We start from the raw sequence: 25480 nt of genomic DNA, 5'->3' as shown, positions 1-25480 counted from the left end.
AATGAATTTTAAAAGTCAGAATAGGAGATGTTTAAAGGCTTTCAAAGAAAACACTTTAAACCCCAGATGAGTTTCATTTCAGCAGTGTCCCTAAAGTGTCCGACAGCTTGCAGCCGTCAGAAGATGTGCCATGCAAGCGACTGCAGGGCTTCACTGGCAGCGCTCCACTTGGCCACTGCTGTGCTGCATGCATAAACGACAGGGAAAGCCGCTTATATGGACGGAAAGTTGCAGGCCCGACGCTGCTGAAGACGTGAGGAGTAATGTTGGTGAAATAAACAGGAAACAGAACACATATAATAATAATTAATACCCACCTTTTTGAGCTTTAGACTAAATTGCAAGAAAAAAAAAATCAAATGTACACAAGCACACTGAAACAAAAGTGAAGAAGTAGCAGATCAAAAAGCAGTTGTTGGAAGCTACAATTTCTCCTGAGTAAATGTTTAAAAGGTTTGCCATAGTCAGAGTGCTTGATGACATTTTAATACTACTAATAATTCCCATAATAATAAGGATAAACTTTACATATCAATCCTCTGAACCCTAAAACCCTTCATCGGGTCTGAAAAGCATATTTTCTACAAAATTGCATGATTTATCAGAGCCTGAAACTGTATAAACACGAGCACCAGATTTTCAACTGTTGGTCTATTACGATATCATGATCTATTCTACAACATAAATAAACCAGAAAACCAAGAAAATAAACAAAATGAAATACAAATACTAACTGTCCTATCGATCCGAAGGTGGACGTCCACCCCTATCTACTCAGAAAGAAAGCAAATGATAAAATACTGAATGGATGGCCAGTTGGGCAGTGCTATCTTATATATCCTGCCCGTGTGTCCAAGAACCAATCATCTACCAGCTGGCAATGGAGAGCCAATCAATTGCTGGCTATAGTATACTCAACTTTGCATTTATGTCCACACCTGACTTCAGCTGTTGTCAAAATGCATGAACACGAAAAGAAAACATCATGAAATACAACCACAGTGGAAGCAACTGGTGGGCACTTGGGAAAATGCTATACATGTTTTTTTTTTTTTTTTTTTTTTTAAAAATCTTTACAAAATAAAGAAAGAAATTCCACCTCTATTTTTGTGTTTGCCACACCCTCTGCTTCTAATTGGCAGCTCTCCCTCTGTCTTACTTCCTCTCTGGGTGTGGCTGGATCACCTGACACCAATCACCATCTCCTACACAAAATTGACCAGTTTAAGCCCAAACTCGCTGCCAGAAGGTAGACTCAGCTACCAGCCAATTTAACTCAGCCTTTTCTGAATTTTCTGCCAGTTTGTCTCTGATCTGCTGCTAGCAATAGTTTCTCCTGCTGCCAGTTCTGTCACCACTTTGTGGTCAAACCAATGGCTCCCCTCCAGCTTAACCAGCAACACCTGGACTCATTCACAAGCCTCCTGGTTACATCTCTATTACCGGACACCTGCCTCCCACTGCTACACCGCTTTGACCATCTCTGTCCTGATCTGATCTACAGCTCAACCTCTGCCCCAGCTGCAACCAATCTCCACAACTCCAGTCAGCTAAGTGTGTAAGCATCCCTTGCATTGTCTGTGGCTTGTTACTTGAAGATCAACATTTGCTTCTTGCACAGTCCTTAGTCTGGTTGTTTTGAGTTCAGTCTTCAGGTCTGGTTAGTTTGAGTTGTTGTGTTTCTGTCATATTTGGTGTTCAGCTTTGTGACTTTAGCCTCCAGCTATCAGAGTTAGGCTTCGGCCTATAATCTCCCAATGGTTAACTACCTTCCCTGTGATCCTGGTTGTCTGCTTTACTGAATTTATTGTATTTGCTGCTTTAAATAACTGAAATTCTACCTGTGATTTGTGTCTGCTTCAGGGTTCTCAGATCAGTTGTGACAGTATTCTGTTTTGCTAGAACTTTATTATGTTACACCGAAGACATGTTTGAGTTCTCTCTATGTCTAGTTGTGGTTGTGCTGTTTCCATAGATGTGCAGGACTTTATTTTGCAGTGAAGAATGAGCCCACATTGAGTAAAGTGTTACTGAAGCAAAAATGCCCAGAAAGTGCTCGGGGTTCAGAGGGTTAAGCCGTCTACACAGGAAAAATACATTGAATTAAATCATTTTTAGTGACTGAATGTCTCCGAAGAGTCATCATTTGACCACAACATATCTTCATTTTGTCACTGAAGTACTGTGGTAGTGCAAAATTTGAAGAAATAATTTAGTTTCTGACTGATGTAATGTGAATTTTCCTTGGTGAGGGATCAGTAAACTTTCTTATTTTCAAAGTTTAAAAAAATGTATGTTTTGCATAAATTCAGTGCATGTTATTCAAGAAAGTGGGGCATGCTCTCATTGGCTATGTACAGTATTCTCATACAGTAGATGATTCTATTCATAGCACACATTCAGTGGTAAAATGGAACCAGGTACATTTACTCAATTACAGTTTTGATGCAGTATTTCTACATTAAGGTACATCAACCCCATTATATTTTTGAAGCAAACATAATTAAAAGCTGCAGTTATGTTGCAGATTCAGATTAATATACCATGTTGCAGAATAAGTTACCCAGCAGTATATAAAATAGAGAAAATGGGCTCCAGCTACAACATTAAAGTGACATATACACTGAGGAATCTACATTTTTTAAGACTCTGAAATGGAACATTCTGCATAATGAGTACTTTTACTGTGGGTAACTTGAAATATTTTTTTGATGCAACGTATTTTTGTACTTTTAAGGAAGACAAAACATCATAGCTTTTAATTGGAAAATAGCAACTTTGTGCAGTAGTATTGCTACTTTTGAATCGGTACAATATCGATACTTCTTCCACCACTGCATCCATCGATCCTCAGTTCCTTTAACGGTCAGCCACGGCTGGTTTGGTTTTATGCAGATCAGCTGTGTGTAGTTGGTGCAGCTCTCCATTTCCCAGTAGCACAGAAATACGTAATTATCAGGTAGGACTGCATTGTAAAACTGCTGTCCTGTAGAGTGTAGATGTAATTTATGCAGCTTTTAATGTTGTGTGCAGCTATTAAGTGAAAACTCCACCAATTCCAAGTGGTGAAGTTTTGGAGTGCTCCCAACCAGCACAACTGTAATCCAAGAGTGGGAAATGACATGTGATTGTGTGGCTCATTTGGAGGACAACTTTGGGTTTGTAGCCCAGTGTTTTGCAATGATAGGATGCTAATGAAGATGCAATCCAGATCTTGGCTCGACATGAAGCGATTCTGTATGTGTGGGCAGCCAAAGATGCAAAAAGGTGCATTTCTGGTAACTATCGGCACCTGTAGGGCTGCAAAGCAAGAAAAAAAACAGAAAATTTTGCAGCCCAGTGATGGTCAGAAACAAATAAACATCACAAGTTATATAAGATAGATGTACCTGGTCTTGTTTCTCAGCAGAGACATAACGCTATTTAACAGAGTCTAAATGGAAAAGGGTTTCTGTTCATTGTTCCTGAGTGCTTGAGATGTGGCATTTTAATGATCGGTATTTTATTGTGCAAATTAATTAGAATAACTTCTTCAAAATGAGACAGTTTTGTGCCTGTGGAGTCTGCCACTCCTCTGATTAGAGCTACTGTCTCTAATCATTTCACAGCTTACTGTCACAAACACCATCAACACTTCTGAGGAAATAGAAATCAGCTCCTTGGAGAAATTCTAGCTGTAAATTTGTGCTGAGATAATGGCACAATGACAAGAACCTAACACATTTATATAAAGAAATTCACAGTTAAGAGGCTGCCAGCTGTACAGAGATGAATTTATCCCCTGATATTTCTTAATGTATTGAAATCACACTGATTAACTCATCACCTACTACTGTTAAGAATGTTTTGCTGATTGAAATCTCTGCCTTTTATTGTTGACTCTGCAAGCCGAGGTCATGTTTTCGGTTATGCATGTTTGTTAGTCAGCAGCATAGTCCAGAACTTGTTTACAGTTTTCAGTTAAATTTGGAGTGTTGGTAAATTGGCTGAGGAACAAGTGATTAGTTTTTGGTACCATTCCAGGAATGTTTCAAAGGACTCCTGTGCGAGAGGCAGTTTTGAATATTTTCACAAAGTGCTTGAGTTAAAAATATCTGGCACATGTGTCCCATGATTCAGCGAGCAGAGCTGGGTCGACATGCAGATTATGACTGATTCGGAGCAGTTTTGGTGGAGGTGTTCGTCCTCTGAGTGCTTCCTGGTTGCTGTTTGTTTCGGTGGAGAAACATTGCATGAGTACATAAAATCCCTGTTCACTTCATTGGCAGCTTTTCCAGCCTGATAGCATCACAAATCTGTGTTTTTCAGGTCTCTGAGGTTTTAAGCTGCCCCTACTTCCATAACTATGCCCGGCCTGCTGCTGGAAAACTGAAATAATGAAGGTAGCTGTTTTATATAACTGTTTATTTTGGTTTAAAGGAGCAGTTTGACATTCTTGGAAACAATCCTGCTTTCTTGTGAGAGAAATCATGCCACTCTCATGCCTGAATGTTCTTCTTTTTTTTTTTTTTTCAACCTTTACTTAGAGTTGGACTATACTGAGATGTGGAGGCCTCATTTGTGATGCAGCCGGGTAAGAAAATAAAAGGTGTCGACAGGCAAATCAAAAACTTGGATGAGAAAGACAACAGAATTTTAAAAGGGAGCATTAGTAAAACAATAAAAACAATAAAAACAATAATTAGAGCATTTAGAATAAAAGAATCAACTAAAACAAGAACAGTTGTAGGTTAAATGAGACAATTTCAGGTAAAGTATAAGTAAAAATAAGTTAAGCTTTGGCTTGTCCAGTAGGTTATAACAGATTGTAGCTGCACAGTGAGTAAAACAGAATTTTCCAAGCTGCATATATGGCAAGGGCCTGTGCATGTAAAGACATTTATAAAGACAGCATTGTCAGTTAAATCATTTTTGGGATCACTTCTCTTTGACCATCTCTGATTTTCCAGAAATTCTTTTTGCATAAAATATGGATATTTGTAAAGATGTTTGCAATATTTTATCTTGATATATCAAATACTTTCTGAGCTAAAACTTTATTTTTAAAAAAAATGACTTGTTAAACTACTCTTTCATCATGTTTTTTTTTTTTGACAAAATTTAAATTTGACAATATCTCAGGAACTAATAAAGATAAAAGCCTGAAATTTTCACAGTTTTTTTCTCATTGTGTTATTGATTTGGAATCTGCAATACTGATCTGGGTCTGAAAATGAAAAATATTAATAGTATAGTATATTCTTAGTTATATTTGGAGAACCACTTTGAAACTGCAGAGATGTGTGCCACTTCGATTAGGCTATCTACAAATATGTTTAATGCTTTTTGTGACAAAGTATTTCATATTAAAATCTCTTCTACATGTTTCATATTGCTGTGATATGCAGCTACATGTGGTTCTAAAAATATCACTACTTGACTTCTCCATTAACAGTATATTTTATTAATGTGACATCAAAGACAGGACTTTTCATGAGGGCTTCACTTTGTCTTTTCCATATTTCAATTCACTCAAACAGAGATTATTTGATCTCCTTGTCCAATACTGCAGACTGAGAATCATTGATGTGATAAAAAAACTAAATTTCAAGCTTTCATCCTTTAGTAGTGTTTGAGATATTGTTGTTCAAACAGAGCCTCCAATTTCAATGTGGGAAAAATGTACAAAATATCTCCAAGCACTTGATCTATCAGTCTAAATTTCACAGATACCATTTTAAATTTTAATTGTTTCTGTTAAAAAAAAAAATCAGACAAATCAAATGGTTGAACAGAAATCTTCTGATGACTTGAGATGAAACAAACAAGCAATAAATTAATAAATTGTGTTCAATACGGGGCGAAGAAGAGGGTTTTAACTTAGAATAAACAGTGGAAAGAGAGAAAAATGGCAAAAGTGGCTCTGTCAGAAACTCAGGTTCACAAACCTTGTGTTTTTAATCTGTAAACAAACAGAAATGTAACAAATGTAAATGCTATTAAGTGTTTGCTACACAGAGGGCTCACCAGGAGGTAATGGCAGACAGACGACTGCTGTGCGATATGTTTTGTTGATATTTTCCTAGAATTCAAAGCTAGTGACAAAATCAGAGAACAGTTACACAATGAAGAGAAACTAAGTTGCTTTAGCTGCTTTGCATTTGTAAAATATCCACCTATTAGTGATGCACTTAGTGTAATATATGTCAAGGGTTTTTTTTAATAGAAACTTGGATTTCTTTTGTAGTAGACTGCTGATTTCAATAATAATAGGGTCTCTTTTTAAATGTATTTTTATCATGTTGGAGTTTCCAGTTTAACTCTTTTGCACTTACGTAATCCTTTGTTCACATTTTACATCCGACTGTGCTGCTTTGTACAATGACATATCAGAAAGGAAAAAATGAGACGAAAGCTGCTTTTCTGCTACAAAGAATAAAATAAAAGATACATTAATTGATAGAAAAATAGTCGTTGGTACCTTAATTATTTTCTTTCTGCTTCCAGCTCCATATTGTTAAAATTAAGTGGCATCAACTTCTTGTTTTAGGCTTCAGTCAGCAGTTCTTTTTGGAAAACATGATGTTCAGGAGGAGTGGGAGGGTGGAAAAGTGGAAAGGTGGTTTGGGAAAACAACAGAATACATAGATCTGATCCCAGCAAAGCCCTTTGTTGCTGAAGTTTGAATATTTGTTGTGGAGAGAAAATGTCAGAGCTCACACTTTGATTCCTGTGATGCTTTCATATTGAGTCGCTGCCACCATATTTGCACTGGAAGTAAAGTCAGTGTGTACACACACTGGTATCAAACCCTGGAGTCCTCACATTGGCTCGCCCCTGGGGCAGAGCCGGGCTGTCGGTCTGGCTCCCTGCCACTGTTGCCATGATCAACATCGTCCTGCTGCTGCTCGCGCCGCCGTTGTCATGGTAATGACCATTTATTTGCAGGGGGCACTCTTGTCTCCGATGTTTCCGGAACACACACAGACAGCGAGAGGAAGTGGAGGTGAGGGAGAGGGGGACGGGAGTTTCCAGACAGACATTCTGCTCAAAGGGCAGGTGGATGAGTCAGTATCTCATATTCCATCTGCGGTCCAGCTAAAACCGAACCAACCGCAAATATCAATCCTAATATCATCACCATTGACTCATTGGGTAATAACATTTAGACATAAATCAGTTTTTGATAGTAAGCTTTTGCTGTTATTCTCCTTCAAAGTCCTTAGACATCTTTAAGCTGCAAAATTGTGATGCAAACATAGATATTCACTTGTTACAAGCAACATACCGACTATCATATTCACCTGTTTGGACAACACAGATTATTTTCCTTAGTTTTCAAGTACATAAATATTACTAAAATTCCAAGAATAGTCTAGAAGATAACACTGAAAACATGTGAATCAGATTTTTGACAAAAAAATCTATTGTAATTTCACAAATGTTTCCTTTTTATTGAATAAATGAAACTGTGAATTCATGATTAATACTATAAATATTTAGAAAATTCTAAAAAAAAAAATTGTGACAAAGATGTATGTAAAAATGTACGTGTACAATTAAGGCTTATATTTAAATGAGATCATTACTTACAATTACATCACAATTTTTCCCCCTTTTCTTGCAGGATTAACCAATTTCACAACTATTTCCTTTAATATTTTACTATCAGCTGCCAAATGTTTCTTGTTTGTGTGTGTTTGTGTGTGTTTGTGTGTGTGTGTGTGTGTGTGTTTTTAAAAACATTATTTTAAACAATGCTTTTTCATCTTATCGTTGATTGCCTTTCACTGCTATGCCATAATGCTGTTATAAGCATAACTTTCACTTAATTATTCAAGTGAATTTTTATGCAGCAATTTGTGCCATTTCTGTCTCAGTTTATGGTAGAAATATCTTTGTTTATGCAAAACACAGATTCAGGGGATTAATTCATAAAAAAATGGAACATATATATTTGGATGTGTATATACATCAAATTATGTGTTAAATTTGTACAGGTATATTCAGTTGGTAACAAGAAAGTGCATAAATGTCGAATATATGTTTGTGGCAATATAGAAAAATTCTCATTACATGTGTACTAACAAAGAAGACTGATCTGTTCAATTTAGACCTTGTTTGTGGGAGAAATCAGTTTGTTGGTGCAAACTGAAATATCTCTTGTTGTTGAATTGGCATGAAGAAACTTACAATGCAGACAAGGGATGTTCCCAATGGTTAATTTAGTCTCATTCTGATAGTGTGCGAGACAGTTTAAGCTTTTTATTCTTCAAGCTGCAACTCTCTGTTGAATTGTCCTTGGAAGAAAGTAAAGAACAAATATGAAAACGTCATTCGACCAATAAATAGGATTACTGCAAATCTTAAAAGGTCAACAAGTACAAGGATTTACTGCTTTAAACTGTTTAAAGATTTCATTGCAGTTCAAAAGCCAAAAGAACAATAGCATGGCTTTGAAATTGCGTGCAGCTCAAAAAACCCTCACTGTCCGTGCATTAAGCTCCAGCATCTTCTACGACTGGTGACATCATTTACGAAGAGAATTAATTGGTCAGTAGGCAGTGTTTTAAAATTGTTGGTCTGTTAATGCAGACATCACCTGCTCTAGAGCAAGTTTGATGTTCTCACCATGACAATGTATCCTGGTGAGAAGAACCGCTGCTGTAGCCCTGAAAATGAAGCATTAAACTTTGCTAACCTCAAATCCTGCTTCATAGCACAGACCTCTGGATGTAAACAAGATGGCAAACCTCGACCAGAGGCGCCTCTGTAGTTGACAGGAAATCTATATCTGTATTACATCTATATTTCATGTGTGTGTTGTTCACTTGAAGCGGAAAGGGCAGAACAGCTTTAAAGCACTCAGATGCAGATTAAGGATCTTTTTAAAAAGTTCTTTGGCTTTTTGACATTCTGTTTAATGTTGTCTATCAAACTTCACTATATATAAGAATCTGGTCAGCATAACTTTTTAATATACACTATACTGCCAAAAGTATTCGCTCACCTGCGTTTACTCACATATGAACGTAAGTGACATCCCATTCCTAATCCATAGGGTTCAATATGACATTGGTCCACCCTTTGCAGCTATAACAGCTTCAACTCTTCTGGGAATTCTGTCCACAAGGTTTAGGAGTGTGTTTGTGGGAATTTTTGACCATTCTTCCAGAAGCGCATTTGTGAGGTCACACACTGATGTTGAAGGAGAAGGCCTGGCTATCAGTCTCTGCTCTAATTCATCCCAAAGGTGTTCTATCGAGTTGAGGTCAGGACTCTGTGCAGGCCAGTCAAGTTCATCCACACCAGACTCTGTCATCCATGTCTTTATGGACCTTGCTTTGTGCACTGGTGCACAGTCATGTTGGAAGAGGAAGGGACCAGCTCCAAACTGTTCCCACAAAGTTGGGAGCATGGAATTGTCCAAAATGTCTTGGTATGCTGAAGCATTCAGAGTTCCTTTCACTGGAACTAAGGGGCCAAGCCCAGCTCCTGAAAAACAAGCCCACACCATAATCCCCCCTCCACCAAACTTTACACTTGGTACAATGCAGTCCGACAAGTATGGTTCTCCTGGCAACCACCAAACCCAGACTGGTCCATCAGATTGCCAGATGGAGAAGCATGATTGGTCACTCCAGAGAAGGCGTCTCCACTGCTCTAGAGTCCAGTGGTGGCTGCTTTACACCACTGCATCCCACGCTTTGCATTGCACTTGGTGATGTATGGCTTGGATGCAGCTGCTCGGCCATGGAAACCCATTCCATGAAGCTCTCTGCTGAAGCACTGTTCTTGAGCTAATCTGAAGGCCACATGAAGTTTGAAGGTCTGTAGCGATTGACTCTGCAGAAAGTTGGTCACCTCTTGGCACTATGCGGCTCAGCATCCGCTGACCCCGCTCCATCAGTTTACGTGGCCTACCACTTGGTGGCTGAGTTGCTGTCGTTCCCACACACTTCCACTTTCTTATAATACAGCTGACAGTTGACTGTGGAATATTTAGGAGCGAGGAAATGTCACGACTGGATTTGTTGCACAGGTGGCATCCTATCACAGTTCCATGCTGGAATTCACTGAGCTCCTGAGAGCGACCCATTCTTTCACAAATGTTTGTAAAAGCAGTCTGCATGCCTAGGTGCTGGATTTTATACACCTGTGGCCATGGAAGTGATTGGAACACCTGATTCTGATTATTTGGATGGATGAGCGAATACTTTTAGCAATATAGTGTATGTCTAACTGAAATGAAAGATGAAAGTTTTATTGAGTTTAAAATAGATACAGTACTGCTGAGTACAAACATTTTTGAAATCTTTACCGACTGCTAATTCAAGTTAAAATGTTGTATAAAGACTTTAAGAGAATCAGTTACTTTGAAAAATATATTTCTTCTAGTACTACAAACTAACGGTAGTTTTCATTGTTGATTAATGTGTCGATTATTGTTTTGATTAATTGATTAGATATCGTCAGGGCTCCCTCCTCCGTTCCTGCCTCAGCCCCTACCTGATCTCTTTTTTCTTCTCTCACTCTCTCGCTCTCCCTCTGTCATCCACTAATTATCTGTCATCCACAGAACTCCGGGCAGCTGCGGTACGACACACCTGTGAATCATCCTCGCAATAAAAGCCGGTCTCACTCTCCACACCCTGCCAGATCGTAAACTCTGCTTCTGCAGTCAGTCGCTCTAGCCTTTACTGCATGTATTTTGCCTTAACCGAGAATCAGCGAGTAATCCTGTTTTTCTTGTCTAGACCGTCGACCCTGCTGCCCGGATTCCTCCAGCCCAGTCCATCCTCCACATCTCCCGGAATTCCTCCTCCGTCTGCGTGTGGAACACCCTGCCTGTTGCTCCCCTGGAATCGGAGTCTCCTGCCCGCTCTCCACCGCCGACTCACCCCATCCCGGACGCCCACCAAGCCGCTGATTCCCGGTACCGTCACACCCCCCCCCCCCCCCCCCCCGACACTCCCCTTTAGTTTATTCTCTGGATCCTCATCACCTTTTCGCTTCCGTTCACTTCTAGTCCTGAGTTCTCCCTTGTACAATAAATCCGTTTTTTCAGTTCCAGTTCTGCCTCCTCTGTGTGCTCTCTGCTCGGGTTCACCCTCTCCTCGCAGCCCTAACAGATATATTACTGACCTGTAAAATGTTAGAGGATGGTGAAAATGTTGATCAGAAGTTGACATCCTCAAATGTCTTGTTTTGTCCACAATCAAAATCTGTTTAGTTTACTGCCAGTGGGAAGGAGCAAAACCAGGGAATATTTAAATGGCTAGAATTGGCTGAATTTTTTTCTTAAAAAGAATACATAAACCAATTAAACCATAATCAAAATAGTTGGTGAATAATTTAATAGTTGATAGCTTATCGAGTAATATTGTGGCTCTAATTTCTACCGAATGAACTCTATATATATATTTTGCAATACATGTGCTACTTCAGTACTTTATAGTAAAAATGACATGGTGAAACTTGGTGCCTTTGGTTATTTCTTGATTTTTCTGGTCCCTTATCAGTTCACAATTGTAATTTTTGTTAGCATTGATGATGATAGCATTTAGCTTGAAGTCTCACTACTTGGCAGCAATTTTGTTAGCATCCCAAGCAGTTATTTTTTGGCTAGCAAGCCCTGGCTTCTATCTAAATGAATAGAGAGTAACCGACAACTATATTTCAGTGCTCACTGCTTATGTAGTATCAGCAGTCCTATTTGGTCAAAACCATTTTGAAAATCTGGTGATATTGCCCCAAAATAAGGTTAAAAGGTCCCTTTACTTTTTTCAGTTATACCTCTACTAAGCACTTGAGTCAATACTGATTGGCTGGCTGGTTCCGCCTTGGATGTAAGAAAGCAGATGATTGGTTCTTTGAGAAGAGGGGCGGGACGTCTGTAACTTTCCCACCATTATAAGACTTTTTTTGGTTGCCAGTCAAATCTTTTAGCTGCTACCAGGGATATAAACTGGAAAAAAAGAAAGTTAATTTGTTCCTGTAAAACCAGTTTTGAGTTTTTATATGCATAGTGTAAGGGTTTGTGTATTTTTCACGGTTGAACTGGCTGGCTGAGTTGCTTTCACATGTTTATTTGCCCTCTTATCCATCATGGAAGTTTCTGGAACCTTCTCTGCTGGTCAAAGATTTGTACAACATGAACTGGGTAGGATTTTAATGTATGTTACAAAGAATACTTCTGTTTTTAATAGTAACAGAATGGTCTTGAGCACTTTAAATATGTATGAATGGAGTTTGGAATCATGGTGGATGGCTTAGTGGTTTTTATTCTGACACTTGATAGCTAGTTAGCTAACTAGCTAGCAAGCTTTTGCTAGCTAGTTAGCTAACTAGCTAGCAAGCTTTTGCTACATGTAAATTCTTGCTTGTTAACTTTAATGTTAGCTGATATACATACTGCAGTCATTTTGAAATTAAATGTGAGGCAGTCTCCTGACTTTATTTTTGACTTGACTTTTGCTGTCCCACTGCACATTTTAATTTTAAATTTTTTAGCCAACGTTAGACATTTGACATACTTAGCCTGAAAGGGTTTAAGTTCTATTGCCTTACATTTTTTTTCTATTCAAGTCAAGTTTATGGCACATTTGAAACAAACATCTGGTCAGCCAAAGATCTTTCCGATAGACAACTATGACTGATGTTGTGACTTTATATCACATGTTTTAAGACCCTACAGTATTATATATAATCAAAAGTTAACCATAACTGACTTAACTATTAAGGCTAAGCCCCTAAAATATAAGGAATTGTGCTAATTTACCCAACTTTATATTGTGGTTAAGACCCCACATTTATTCTATATGATAGAATTAGCCAAGCTAACCTAAATATTAGGGTTAAGATCCTACAATAATATATAAGATACAAATTTTCCTGATGAGCAAAAAAAAAAAAAAAAATCAGGTTGAGACCCTTCAGTAACATATATGTTAGAAAATAATCTATCTTTAATATTAAGGTTTAGACTCCACAATATTTTAATATGATACAAATTAACGTTTAGCACCTCACACTATGGTTAATTATGTAAATTTACCTGAGTAAAAACCAAGGTTTACCCTCTACATTATCATCATTGTGCAGATTTACCAAAATTTTACAATTAAGACACTTTTATATAATACAAATTAACTTGACTAACTTAATATCAAGATTGAAATCTTATATTGTTAATTATGTTAATATACTGGACAAAATTCGACAAAAGCCCTAAAAAAAAAAAAAAAAATCAGTACATCCCTAGTACAAACTCACCAGATTAACTGAAATGTTAAGATCAAGAACCTGTAATATCAAAATTAAGGTTAAAATCTTACAAAACTCTTCGCCCTACATCCGCCTTTTACCAGACTGTAGCTGGAAATGAAGATGTTTTATTAAACTGCAGCAGGCTTCACTGTATTTCTGCTATTTATATCCTCCTCTGCTCATAATGAATAGCTGTGTGCGAGCTGGAAATTCAGATTCCGTTTTTACTGTATGTGCACTTTCAGGGAGACTCTGGCCCGAGGTGACAGAAATGACAGAGCCGTTCACTGACTCCCATCCACCTGTCTTGTCGGGAGGCGTTTGGCCGGTGTCCTTATAATAACCGCTCCCCCTCCCTCCCCTGCCTCCCTCCCCGGCTGCCCACCGCCTCTCAGCTCGCTTTGCTCGGTGTCGGTGCGGGGAGCTGAGCTGCTTGGAGCCGCGCTGAGTGGCTGTCGCCTCGTATTGAATTTCAGCGCGGCAGCAGTCGGGTTTCTCCCCGGGAGATCAGGTTTAAAGCCCGCCGCCTCTCGCTCTTCTCTCCGTCCTCCTCACCCTCCTCTCCCACCCTCCCTCGCCGCTGTCCTGCTCCTCCTGCCCGTCCATCACTGCCCCCTTTTCTTTTCCTCCCGTCCGCAGATCCGTCCACCACACTTTGACTGGAAGTTTTCCCCCCGCCAGCAGACCTGCTCCACCGGCCACCGTGTGCCAGGAGAGTCGGAGCCATGGAGCGACATTAGGAGGAATTAGGGGAACAAGAAGAGGACGAAGAGGCGAAGGGAATAAAAATATTCAGACTGAGCAGGAACCACGGACGACGTCCAAGGTAAATACTAACCTTTTGTTACTTTTTACACCACCCGCACACACAAAATACTGTAGTAGCCTCTAATAGTATTGCGTGGACTCGTGCGTGGGTCTTCAAAGTGAGTTTGTGGAGCATCTCGCAGTACTTTAATGTGCTGCAACCCTGCAGGGATGGTTTGCTGTTATTTCTGTTTAAAGTTAGTTTTCCCTGCAGCTGAAATGTTCTCTATCATGTTGGGGGAAATTTAACTCAATTTCCAGTGACATTTCTGCACTACTTTCTAATAAGCATCTTTTCCATAAAGGCTTATTTGGTGGCTAATAAGCAGTTTTCTTACAGATTAGTTTTAAACCATTAATAAGCAGCTTTTGGTGTTTATAAACACATTAATATTGACTAATCTTATTTTACAGTATCACTATAATAGTGCTTTCCAAACATGACCAGAGGGAAAGTGTGGAGTGGCAGTAAAGCTGAATAGATGTTTTTCCACAGCAAACATTTTCACCTGTCAAGCTCAGGTGTATCTAACAACATTATTAATTGTTGCAGTACAGTGTAGTAATTTGCTGGAACAAAGCCTCTGTTAATGTGTGGCTGTTTGCTCCACCTGAGTGCAATTAGGGCACAAATTGACTAATGTAGTAAGTTCCTGCATGTTCATGTTCTTGAATATTGTGTCAATAAAATTCTTCAGGGAGTTTTCTGGCCAGTTCCTGCAGTGTTGTTGCCTATTGAGTGAATGCTTTTTGTCCCCACATAAGGGATGTGGATTGTGAAACATTTCAAGCCCCAAAAGAGAGCATGGCAGAGAAAGTTTGGAAACCACTTTAATAAACCATCAATTTTGTATTCAGTCATTAACAAGGGTCACAGCTTTCTCACCTTGTGATTAAACCAACAGCTCCAACTAGTAGTCTGTAATCACCAACCCGAATAAATTATGAATTAAAGGCGTTTTACAGAATGGCATGAAGTCTGCAGTGGTTAATAAGTACTAATAAAACAGATTTAGGACCAGAAACTCACAGTAGAGCTGATCAGTCAATTAGTTGATGGATATAAAATGAATCCGCTGATAAAGAATGAATTATTTATCCCATTTTTTCAAAGAAAAGTCTCGGTTTCCTCGTTCTAAATATGAACATTTGCCTGTTTTCTTAATCTTCAATGATAGCGAGATTTATTTCTTTGGATTTTCAAGTCTTTTGTAGACAAGACAGATGTTTTTAGACTAATCAATAAAATAATCTGCATATTAATTGATACTGAAAAAATCCATGGTTGCAGACCGGCTTTACTGTGCTCTTATCTCAGGCAAAGGGTCAGTTGGTTCATTGATAAACTAGGGAGTTAGAGCTTCAACTAATAAATACTTTCATTGATGATTAATCTGTTTTTAATTTTTTCAATTAAACAATCAGTTGTTTGGTCTCAGAAAATGGTGAAAAATATTGATTAACCCAAATCCTTACATGTGTTGTTGTGTCCACAATACAAAGATATGCAGTTTACTGTCATAAAGGAGCAGAAAAACCGGTAAATATTGAAATTTAAGAAGATAGAATCCAAATTTTACCATTTCTTTGATAAAATAATTCCAAAACCAATTAATTGTCAGAAATAGTTGGTGAATAATTTAATAGTTGACAACTAATCGATAAATCGTTGCAGTGAGAGTCCTGCTGGGGGAGGATAAACACCCACAACCTGGCAACCAAAATGGCTTATAACAGATCTATAAAGCCCCAGTAAATGATTTAGTAATCATTAATGAGTTTCTGTCTCCCAGAGGACTCATAACACTGCTATCTGCTCCCTTTAAAATTTCTATTTATTGCATAGTCCCAAAGAACTAAGACTGTTTCTTCTGTGAGTCATAGCTGAGGCGTTTGATTCCTTGATAAGAGCCAATTTCAGCTTGAAACATTGAATTTTTGCAATATAGAATACATTTCAAAGGGAGCAGATACTTTTTGGATTGACTGTGCTTACTATAATTTATAATTAATTAAGCCAACTTTTAAATGTTTTTTTTTTGGGACGGAATCCTAAAAGTTGTAAAATACAGTTTGGCAAGCAGTTTTATATTTCATTTCGTCAAATTTTTCATCTTTTTAAAAAAAATTCTTTTGTATTTAAGCTCATTTTCTGTTCGCATAAAGCATCTACTGATGGCACACTTATGACTAACACTAGCCTATTATGAACAAGTTAATCGGCCACAACCAAAGCAGACAGCAGTTGGCAAACTACAAAACCGGTAGATGGTTTGCAATTCTATAGCGGCTTTTAGCCTCAGCTAGGTTCTACAAAGTGCTCTTTTAGAATCAAAGCGGGGATGTCTGGTCCTAACAGCACTACGTTATAGTACGTAGTTACAGTTACATACAGTTATGCATGCATGTAAACAGTGTGATTTGTGTGAGTGTGTGTTTTGCCTGGAAATTAAATTAAATGAATGGAGATAAAATGATGACAGGATTAGGAAATTTGCCTAACCTGGTAAACATAAAATATATACAACATATACACTATTTTTCATTTGAATGAGAAAGTGTGTCCAAACTTTTGACTGGTAATGTAGATATAACACATCTTTTGAAATCTTGGGGCAATTTTGGCCCCTCAATAACAGCTTTTAGATGCATTCCTAGATTTCTTGGGCATTTTTGCACTTTGACCCCTGTTGATTTTCAATGCCAATATCATCACACGTAAAACCAAATTTGGTGCAAATATTTGCATCAATTTTTGAGTCAATAAGCAGTTCACAATGATCATTTTCCTGTGCCAGAGCAGCCCCAGAAGACTGCTTCGCTAAAGTGTAAGAACTATATAGTCTGCAAAATCATAACTTAATGACTTTATAGGATGATTATTGCTTAAAAAGAGGAAAATCAGATACTGCAATCTCAAACACATCCAAGCAAGTCGAGTTAGCTTTCAGCAAGACTTTGTGTTACTCTTCTGCATTATGATGAAGTTAAATTCCTGGGAGGTAACTTTTCTGAAACGTTGAAGCATCACAGTTTATGAAAATGACAGGAATTATTTTTGGGAAAAATCTGTAAATTAACTTAAGCAGTTCCTACAAATCATACAAAGTCATTTTTTTTTCAAATTCCACCGTCTAATTAATAAATAACTAAATGTAAAACTAACATAAAGTGACTGTGACACTCAGTATACAGTCGATACAGTTGAGGAAAGCCAAGCGAATTACCAGATGAAAGATAAAATATAAATATCAGTAAGATGCTGCTGATCAACTTTGTCTCTGTATCTCTTATTGTGTTACGAGGTCCTAAAGTGTAAAAAGTCACGTTGCTTTGAGGTTGATAGTGAAGCGCTTCTCTGTTGTTACTTGCTTAATGAGAAAATGTAAATGTGAGACTGATTTTGTAGCTTCAGGTCATCTCCAGGCTGAGAAAACTATTTCCATACATTGTTATGAGATAAAAGAAAACTCTATGTTGTGCTATATTCCTCAATAGTTCTAGTGCTAGGATCACCAGTTCATATAGCTCTATTTTCAGAATTCATACACATGTACATGGTTGCACCCTGATCTGCTCTGAATCTGTTGTTATCATTTCAGTATAAAATGACCAACATACAGTAAATATCTTTTTTGTGTGTGGCTTTGTTTTTTAGAAATTCTTTGTGCTAATACGGCCAGCATGTACAATCTGTGGCCAATTTAGTTAATCTTTATAATGTGCAAATTCTTTTCCCCTGTGACTAATTGATTGGTTGAAGAGTAGGTATCATTTCTGATGATTCTCTTCGGTTCACTACAGACTTCATCAGACTTTAAAATATCACCAAACTAGACGTGAAAAGTAAACGTTTGTATCTACGCTCAGATATACGTGACGTCACTTTGCATAAAAGTGTCTGCAAAATGAAATTGTAGAACTGTAAAAATTTGCATTTGTTTTCATTCGCCTCTCACTCAATTCTGATCATTTCTCTGTGGAATTTTTAGAATGCTAATGTGACTGAGCAGGAAAACACCTGCTGACATACGCACCACTCCAAGAACAAACATGCATGTGCATTTCACAGCTGCACAATGTCATAATTTTGTTTTTCTCCTTGCAAAACTCTCCCTCCTTTCTCTCACTCACACCCTGTGAAGATTCCCCTTATGCCTCTCCATTCATTCATAAAAACATCTTGTGTGACTATCTCAAACTGCGATCTTATTTACAGATGCTGTCACTTTGTCCTAAGATAAGACTCACAGCACAGGTGTGTGTTTAAGATGACTCACGGTATTTTCTGAGAGGGCCTGTGTGGGGAACATAAATTAATTTGAGTCACAGTAAGAGCTCAACACCTGCTCCATTATAGGTCTCGACTTGAGTCAATTTGCTTTGTGTGAGACTACGAACATCATTTGGTAGGTGGTTGGATAGCTTTTTTGGTGATGATATTTGGGGATTTTGATCAGACCAGTTTATACAATAACACATTTCCTGGAGCAACTGAGCATACAGAGAATTGTTCTACTGAGAAAGTAGGATTACTCTTTGGGCACTTTCTTTGGTTATCTTGAGTTGTCAGGGTTTTTCGTAGCTAAGACTATTTCTCCGCTAAGGAGGCAGAGCCACAGCGGATTTATATGACAGTCGACATTGGTTTGTCTGTTTATCTGTCTGTCTGTTTGTTAGCAACATTACTCAAAAACGGACTAATGGATTTGGATGAAATTTTCAGGGAAAGTCAGAAATGACACAAGGGCCAAGTGATTAGATTTTGGCAGTCATGTGACTTACAGTCTGGATCCACAGAATTGTTAAAGACTTCTGTATCTTTACGAGATAGCAGCATGGGGTCACTGTAACTATGGCAAGTGAACACTACATTAGCTGCCTGCTGACGATCATATGATTGCAGTCCTACTACAAATCGAGCACTGCAGACTTATCAGGACTTATCCGTCGGAAATGATACAAGAAACAATTGATTAACTTGTGGGGGTGTTTCTGAGTCCCATCAATTCCCACTGCCCGCTACATATTTAAGTCATAGGATTTGGTATCATGCATAACACACGCCTGTGCTCGGCACAAAGTCATTTTCTTTGTGGGTGCATCTATATTAAATGGCCACATTCTATAGTGCTGTGATTTCTGCCACGACTTTTTTCAAGATTTCATGTGTCGGACATGATACAAATACTGAGCAGCCCTGGTGGAGTACTGCACTCTCTGAGTGCTTTTCTTGTTTATAGCTGTATTGATGCTGGTAATAAACTCTCCTGAGCTACTGTTCATGATATTTTTTTGGGCAATTTTCAATGAATCCTTCAATTACTTTTTGAATTCCTAATCTTTGTCCAAAAAAAGTCAAAACATAGTGGAAAGATACCATTTTAAGCCCCCTGATTCCCCAGTCACATCTTTAAAACTTAAATACCTCAAAACCCCAAAATAGGACTGCACAATTGATTGAATTTTATTCATGTTTTTGGCTTTCAACAATTAAATGAGGTTGATCAACTGTGATATTGGCATTTAAAATGCCCTGCTTTTAGAAAACTGTACACAGAAAACAGCCCATGTAGACCAAATTGCTTTTTGTCAGCTTCAGTAAAGATTAGAGATTAGAACACCTTATTTCACTCTTTTCAAAGTAATTTTTGGTCCCACACCTGCATGTAAGGCATTTATGGAACATCAGTAAATATCAGAGTTTATTAATATACAGCAGAGGTACAGAAAAAGAGGTGTTTGGGTACAATTTTATTTATATTTTGCCTCAGGGAGATGCTCTGAATTCAGGTGAAGATTATAGTAATTCTTATTTTGATGCAAGGATTTGTACATTAGCAGCAATGGAGTTGAAAGAAAAACCCCGTTTATTTTATTGTGATAGTGCGACAACAACTTCTTGTCTTTGGAATCATTTAATGATTATGATAAAGAATCAAGATCTTACTAATTGTGATTTATTGTTTTGGCTTTAGCTAAAAATTTGCCATAAGTGCAGTGAATCCTTGCATTGTAGAGAGACTTTTTGCTTATTAAATGACATAAGTAATTAATCAGTCATTATAATTGTTGCTCCGTTGTTTGGCCCTTGACAGAATCATTAATCTACTTGCTGTTTCAGCCCTCGAACTTACTTCACCATTCAGTAAGAGCCTAGACTTCTTACATAGAACTCTATATATCAGGAAAACAGACAGAATGAGCAGATATGCGCTTATTTTGTTTGCTGCCCGTCACATTCAGAACGCTTCTTTATTGATTTCTCTGTCTTTGAGTTTGAATTAAGGCATCAGCTGCTAATATGTGAAGCTGAGAGTGACAGAACAAAGCCACATAAGTCAGGCAGATGTGGTTCTTTTCAGAATTTGACATTTACTTCTGTTGAAACTTGGATTTTATGAAACTATACCATTTCAGCCACCTCATCCTTGACATCCAATCTGAGTGACTGGCATTTACTCTTGGCTAATTTACCTAAATGTCAGGTGTAAGCATATAGGTGGGCGGACTCTCTCATTTACCTAGAGATGTTTAATTAATGCTTGGCGGCTTTACAGCTTGCACATGCTGCCTTCTTTCTGTTACCGTGTGCGTGTCGTGCATCACTCCACGTTTTTTTTTTTTTGTTTTTTTTTTTAAACAAGATTTTCCAGGAATATTAATTTAGATAGTGATCCATTTCCTCCCCCACCTTCTTTTAGTTTAGTGGACACAGCAGAAGCTGATTGATTCTCAACTGCACTGTGCAGTTCAGCGATGTGGAAAGGCTCTTCTGTACCGATGGTAATCTGAATGGGGTCAGGGGTCGGGGGAGCCATTCCTCAGCTGTTTCCTCTTCTTCTCTTCCGGTTTGTTACTTTTCCGAAAGCAGCGGTCTATTTCTGAAAGGCAGTGACCTGGATGCTGCTACTGTATGAATGATTTGTAAATGTCAAACTTGTTTTAAGTGCAGTGAAATTTTTCAGGAAGTGATGCCTGTGTTGTAACCTCTTCCTCTGCATGTTAAATTTGTCAGTTCAGTTAAGTGGGAGTATACCAGTATCTTTGCCAAAAATCATGAACTTGCTGAAATACATATTTTAGGAGTAGGTGAGGTAAATGGTACAGGATGTAGTGCTGCTTAAATAAATAATGACAGTGTGAGAGTTAACTTAGAAAGTCAGAATATTGTTTGACTCGAGTGCCATCAAGCTACATTCAAATTGACATTATCATCGACAAAAATACAAATTTCTTAACATGGGTCAGATGTTATCAGCCAGTCAGATATTTGCAAGTGTAGATTACTTTATGAATTATGTAAGTCTCCTGTTTACCTCCAATCATACAGTGATTTTCATTCTAAATCTTCAGCATTGTGAGCTTTTATGCAGTTTGGTCAGAATTCAATGGCTCTTCATCACAGTGGCTGTACACTGTAAACTAAATGAATAAATAAACTTGTAAGAATCTGACCGCAAGGGTGCCAGACAAAATCTGGTTTTTAAAAAAAAAAAAAAAAAAATGGCAGAATGCTGTCACATTTGTAGCTGATTTAAATACAGTAAAATATACTGCCATTTTATTGTCATACATTGTATCTGAACAAATAAGTATTTGTTTTTAAAACCGTAAGCATTCAAATGAATACTTTTTTTGTGATTGTCCTAGATATCTGTAATTCAGCAAAACAGGAATGTGAAAATATCTGCTATTTTTCAGTCCCTAATATACATTATTTTTAGAATGACAAATACCTGTAAAATAACAATGTTGTGTAAAAAATACAGTGTAAAACCATTCAAAGCATTGTTTTTTAGAGTGTGGAGATGGTGTCTTTTGCTCCTGTTGCTTACTGACTGAATGTCGATGCTGTGTTGGCTGCAAAACCTTTCACACTGTGAGACCGCCTTTTGCAACCTGGGCTGCTTGTGCTTTCTCATACAGGTTATTGACAATCAAGGTCAAACTAATCACTAAATGTGTTTTGTAGGAAAGCTATCTCCCTTGCTTTTAATTTTCTCAGTATAATCAATTTTACATCCACACAGTAGCTGCCTCTGAGAACACTGGCATCAAGTTATTATGCCTAGAATGTTGCCCTGATTCTTTTAAGACAGCTCAGGGGACTTGTTTAAGGACTTGTGTGGTTTTGGGTAAATCATTTAACATGTCCGAATTGACCTGAACTATGTGATGAAAACTGCTGGCTGTTACAATGTTCAACCAAAACTACTGTCTTTCCCATATAATAAACAAGTGCTTGAAAAGCCTAAGGCTTAACCTGTCTATTGTATGTGTGCTATATTTAAAACCATACCTGTAGTGCTGCTGTAGTGCCCCAAATTGACACTGCTCTGCCTTTTTTTAAATTCAGACGGGGAAGTAGAATATTCTCAATTTGCATAATCCGGTTAAAATCCATGCATGTTTTTAAGCAGTTCAAGATCCAATCATCATTAAAACATATGCTTTACAAGAGAGCCAATAACATCTAATGGAATGGTCAAGTATATATAGTAACATTTAAGGTCTTTTAACTGATTCACAATGCTTGCATGCAAGAAATCATTCCACCTTAAAAGTTGCTAGTAGCCTTTGAGCGACAGAGGGAATTGAATATTTTTTTCCACTGAGATCGCATTTAGTAGTAAAGATGAAAAGGCAGTTAAACATCCATTCATTTATCATTCACTGCTCTGAGTGTTTCTTTATTTTGTGATGCATTTGCATACAAGTCTTACAAAGGCAGCGTGTTAAGTTGAACAGCTTATGCTGCATCCACAGAGCCCACAGGCAAAGAAAGATTGCTGAGCTACTTTTTCATAGTGTAGCTTATTAGTTGAACTTCACCTCCACCTGCACTGAAAGCTTCCCACAGATGGACGTTTTGAATGCAGCTTTATTAGCAGACACAAGTTAGTAAATGGACACATTCAAAACTGTAACTCCTGCTTGTGTTCATTCATCTGTATTGCTTAATGTTGCACTGATTACAGCTTAATATGTTTATTATATAATCTAATATTACTTAACTCGATGTTTGGCTGATATAATTCTCAACATGATGAAACTATTCATAAAGTCACAGATTTTCCTTTGTCAGAATAAGCTTTTGGTGAGTGACTACACATGACAGTAATGACAATGGCAGATATCTATGCCTTGTCAGGACATTTCTGACCATTTGATAAACAAAAATGTCTTTCATGCCTGAGTAAATGAAACCCGTGTAAACAAACCTCCTCAATTCTAACTATTTTACTGATGTTGATTTTTCTTTGGTGCTGACTTGAACCTCTTTGGAGGACATCAAAAATGTTTCTCTGCAGATAAAACCCTGAGTGACAATAGTCATGGTCATTTAAAGTTGACTAATGTATATGAACTTGTCATCGCTGGGACAGTAGTTGCATTACATTGGAAAATGAACTGCAACTTAACGGTGCATTTGCTCACATGCATCATAGGTATGGAAAAACAATTAATTGTTGTCATATCGAAATTGCAGTTTGAAACAATGCAGTTTAAGATCTACATTATGCAGCATTTCTGACCCAGTTTTTAAACTGTTGTGGCAACGGTTTTACGAATTTATGCTCCCATCCTTGTCGGACCATCAAACTTTTGCTGGTATCTTATGTGGTAGTGCTCTTTTATAAATATTTAAATTATTAAAATAGATTATTCTCTTACTTAATGACTGAACTTAAGATTGACTTAAAAAATATGTTGCAAATTAAGTGGGTAAAATTAAATGCATGTTTAAAAAGATGTTTTCCCAAAATTATTTAGCTTTAATCATAGCTGTGCTCCTCTACTTAACCCTCTGAACCCCAAAACTACCGTCAATTATGTCATGTCTCACAACCAAAAATGTTAACACAGCAGCTCTTCATATTTTCAACCCTCTGACCTGATCTAAACATGTCATCTGTGATGGGCAATTCTGTCTAAAGCTTAACAAAATCAAAGCTTACAATCATGATATATTAAAATCTATTTATTCTACATGCCTCCTTGACAGATTTGCCAAAAATAAAACTGATAGCACCATATTTTATAAAATACTAAATATTTCTATGGTCCTCTGCGCAAACGTGAAATCATTAGTGACTCAGCTACAGTCACAAGATGCAGGGGCATTTAGGGAGAACAAGGATGAACTGTAGGCTGTGTTTACACAGAGCAGAGAGGGGATAAGAATGGAAACAAAATAAAAATGTAAATCTACAGCATGTTGAGACCCCAGTTTTTTCCAGTATTGGTAAGACCTGTGGCCACTTGGAACAATGTTGTACATGTTGATTCCAGGTTTTTTTTCAATTTTTGTAAAATAAATAATCAAAGGAGTTTAATATTTCTTTTAACAATGGCTGCCATAATGCATAGGCATTTCTGAGTTCTCTTTTCTTCTAGCCACGGTTGAGCTGTTTCCATAGTGGTGTAAGACTTTATATTGCAGTGAAAAATGAGCCTACAGTGAATACAAGCAGGTGCAAAAACACCAAGGACCTCCATGGATTTCAGAGGGTTATACAAAGATCCATACACCTCAGCCCAAAACCTAAAGCATTTAGAAAAGCAAATTTGTAGTAAACTTAATGGACACTCGGAGGACAGAGATCTCAACCGAAGCCAATGCCTCTCACAGTTGTGTGGAAAATTAACCAAATCTGCACAAAAATGATCCTTTTCCCATGGTCCACCAAATTTCATGGAATTTGTCTTGGTAGTTTTTGTGTAATCTTGCAGAAATGAAATTGTGCTTCCTTGGCAGAAACAAAATGTAGTTTCTACACTATTGCATGGACAAGTCTGTTGTAGTAAAAGAGATACTATCTTTCTTACTCGTCGCTTGATTTTATTTTAGCTGGGATACAGACCAGGCTCATGGGCCTTTTCTCCTTGATTGAAATAAAAGCATGTAAGATGATGTCTCCTCTGGTGTTAGGGTTGTTGAGTCTCTTTGGAAAATGTAGGAAGTCAGATGACAAATCCACCGGCACCTTACCATAATAAAGATAAATGTACTAGTAACAGACAGAACAGCAAATGGAAGACCTGAGCTCTGCCGACGCCTCGACCAGTAGAAATACACTCCCAAATCTCCAGAGAGCTCGGCCCTTTTCCTGCTCATTTATCTCAGCTCTGACACGAGACCCAGGGAGGGGACAGCAGGAAGTGTGAGCGTATTTGAGAGAGAGGGAGGGGGATGCAGCTTTAGATTTTTTCATCAGCAATGATCAAAGTCAAACTTGGGGACATCTGAGTCCAATCCCTCGATCAGCCCTGAAGGATTTACACAGGGAGAGGAAGAAAGCACAAATGAGGAGGGTAGGAAAGCTGTGAAAGCAAGTACATAGACAAACAGAAGACGGGAGGGAGGAGGTGGATGACAATCTGTTATGCATCCAAACTTTCTCATCTCTCTCCCACTCCC

General features: G+C 37.9%; 1 protein-coding gene and 1 long non-coding RNA gene across 6 annotated transcripts in view; both read left to right on the top strand.

The window, feature by feature from the left end:
- The first annotated feature begins 862 nt into the window (after positions 1 to 862).
- LOC111574580 (uncharacterized) lies at positions 863 to 11002 on the top strand. 2 transcript variants are annotated; one of them, XR_002746639.3, is made up of 4 exons: positions 863 to 1558; positions 4309 to 4382; positions 10559 to 10659; positions 10737 to 11002. It is a non-coding gene; the product is annotated as an uncharacterized LOC111574580 (long non-coding RNA). The 2 variants fall into 2 exon arrangements; XR_008602369.1 differs by lacking the exon at positions 4309 to 4382 and having other exon boundaries at positions 10737 to 10998.
- A 2800-nt stretch (positions 11003 to 13802) lies between these two features.
- The window catches only part of shank2b (SH3 and multiple ankyrin repeat domains 2b), a 305290-nt gene continuing 293612 nt past the window's right edge, over positions 13803 to 25480 (top strand). For 2 of the 4 annotated variants that reach the window (XM_055009729.1, XM_035952465.2), the window contains exon 1: positions 13942 to 14074. The gene's annotated coding sequence lies outside the window, so the exon portion shown is untranslated. Of the gene's footprint in view, positions 14075 to 25480 lie in introns of all 4 variants that reach the window. The other 2 variants (XM_055009730.1, XM_055009711.1) reach the window with 2 other exon arrangements.

Source organism: Amphiprion ocellaris, chromosome 1 (genome assembly GCF_022539595.1).
Source record: "Amphiprion ocellaris isolate individual 3 ecotype Okinawa chromosome 1, ASM2253959v1, whole genome shotgun sequence".
Taxonomy (NCBI): Eukaryota; Metazoa; Chordata; class Actinopteri; family Pomacentridae; genus Amphiprion; species Amphiprion ocellaris.
The sequence above is the reverse complement of the archived record's forward strand: the minus strand, read 5'-3'. Positions and strand labels throughout refer to the sequence as shown.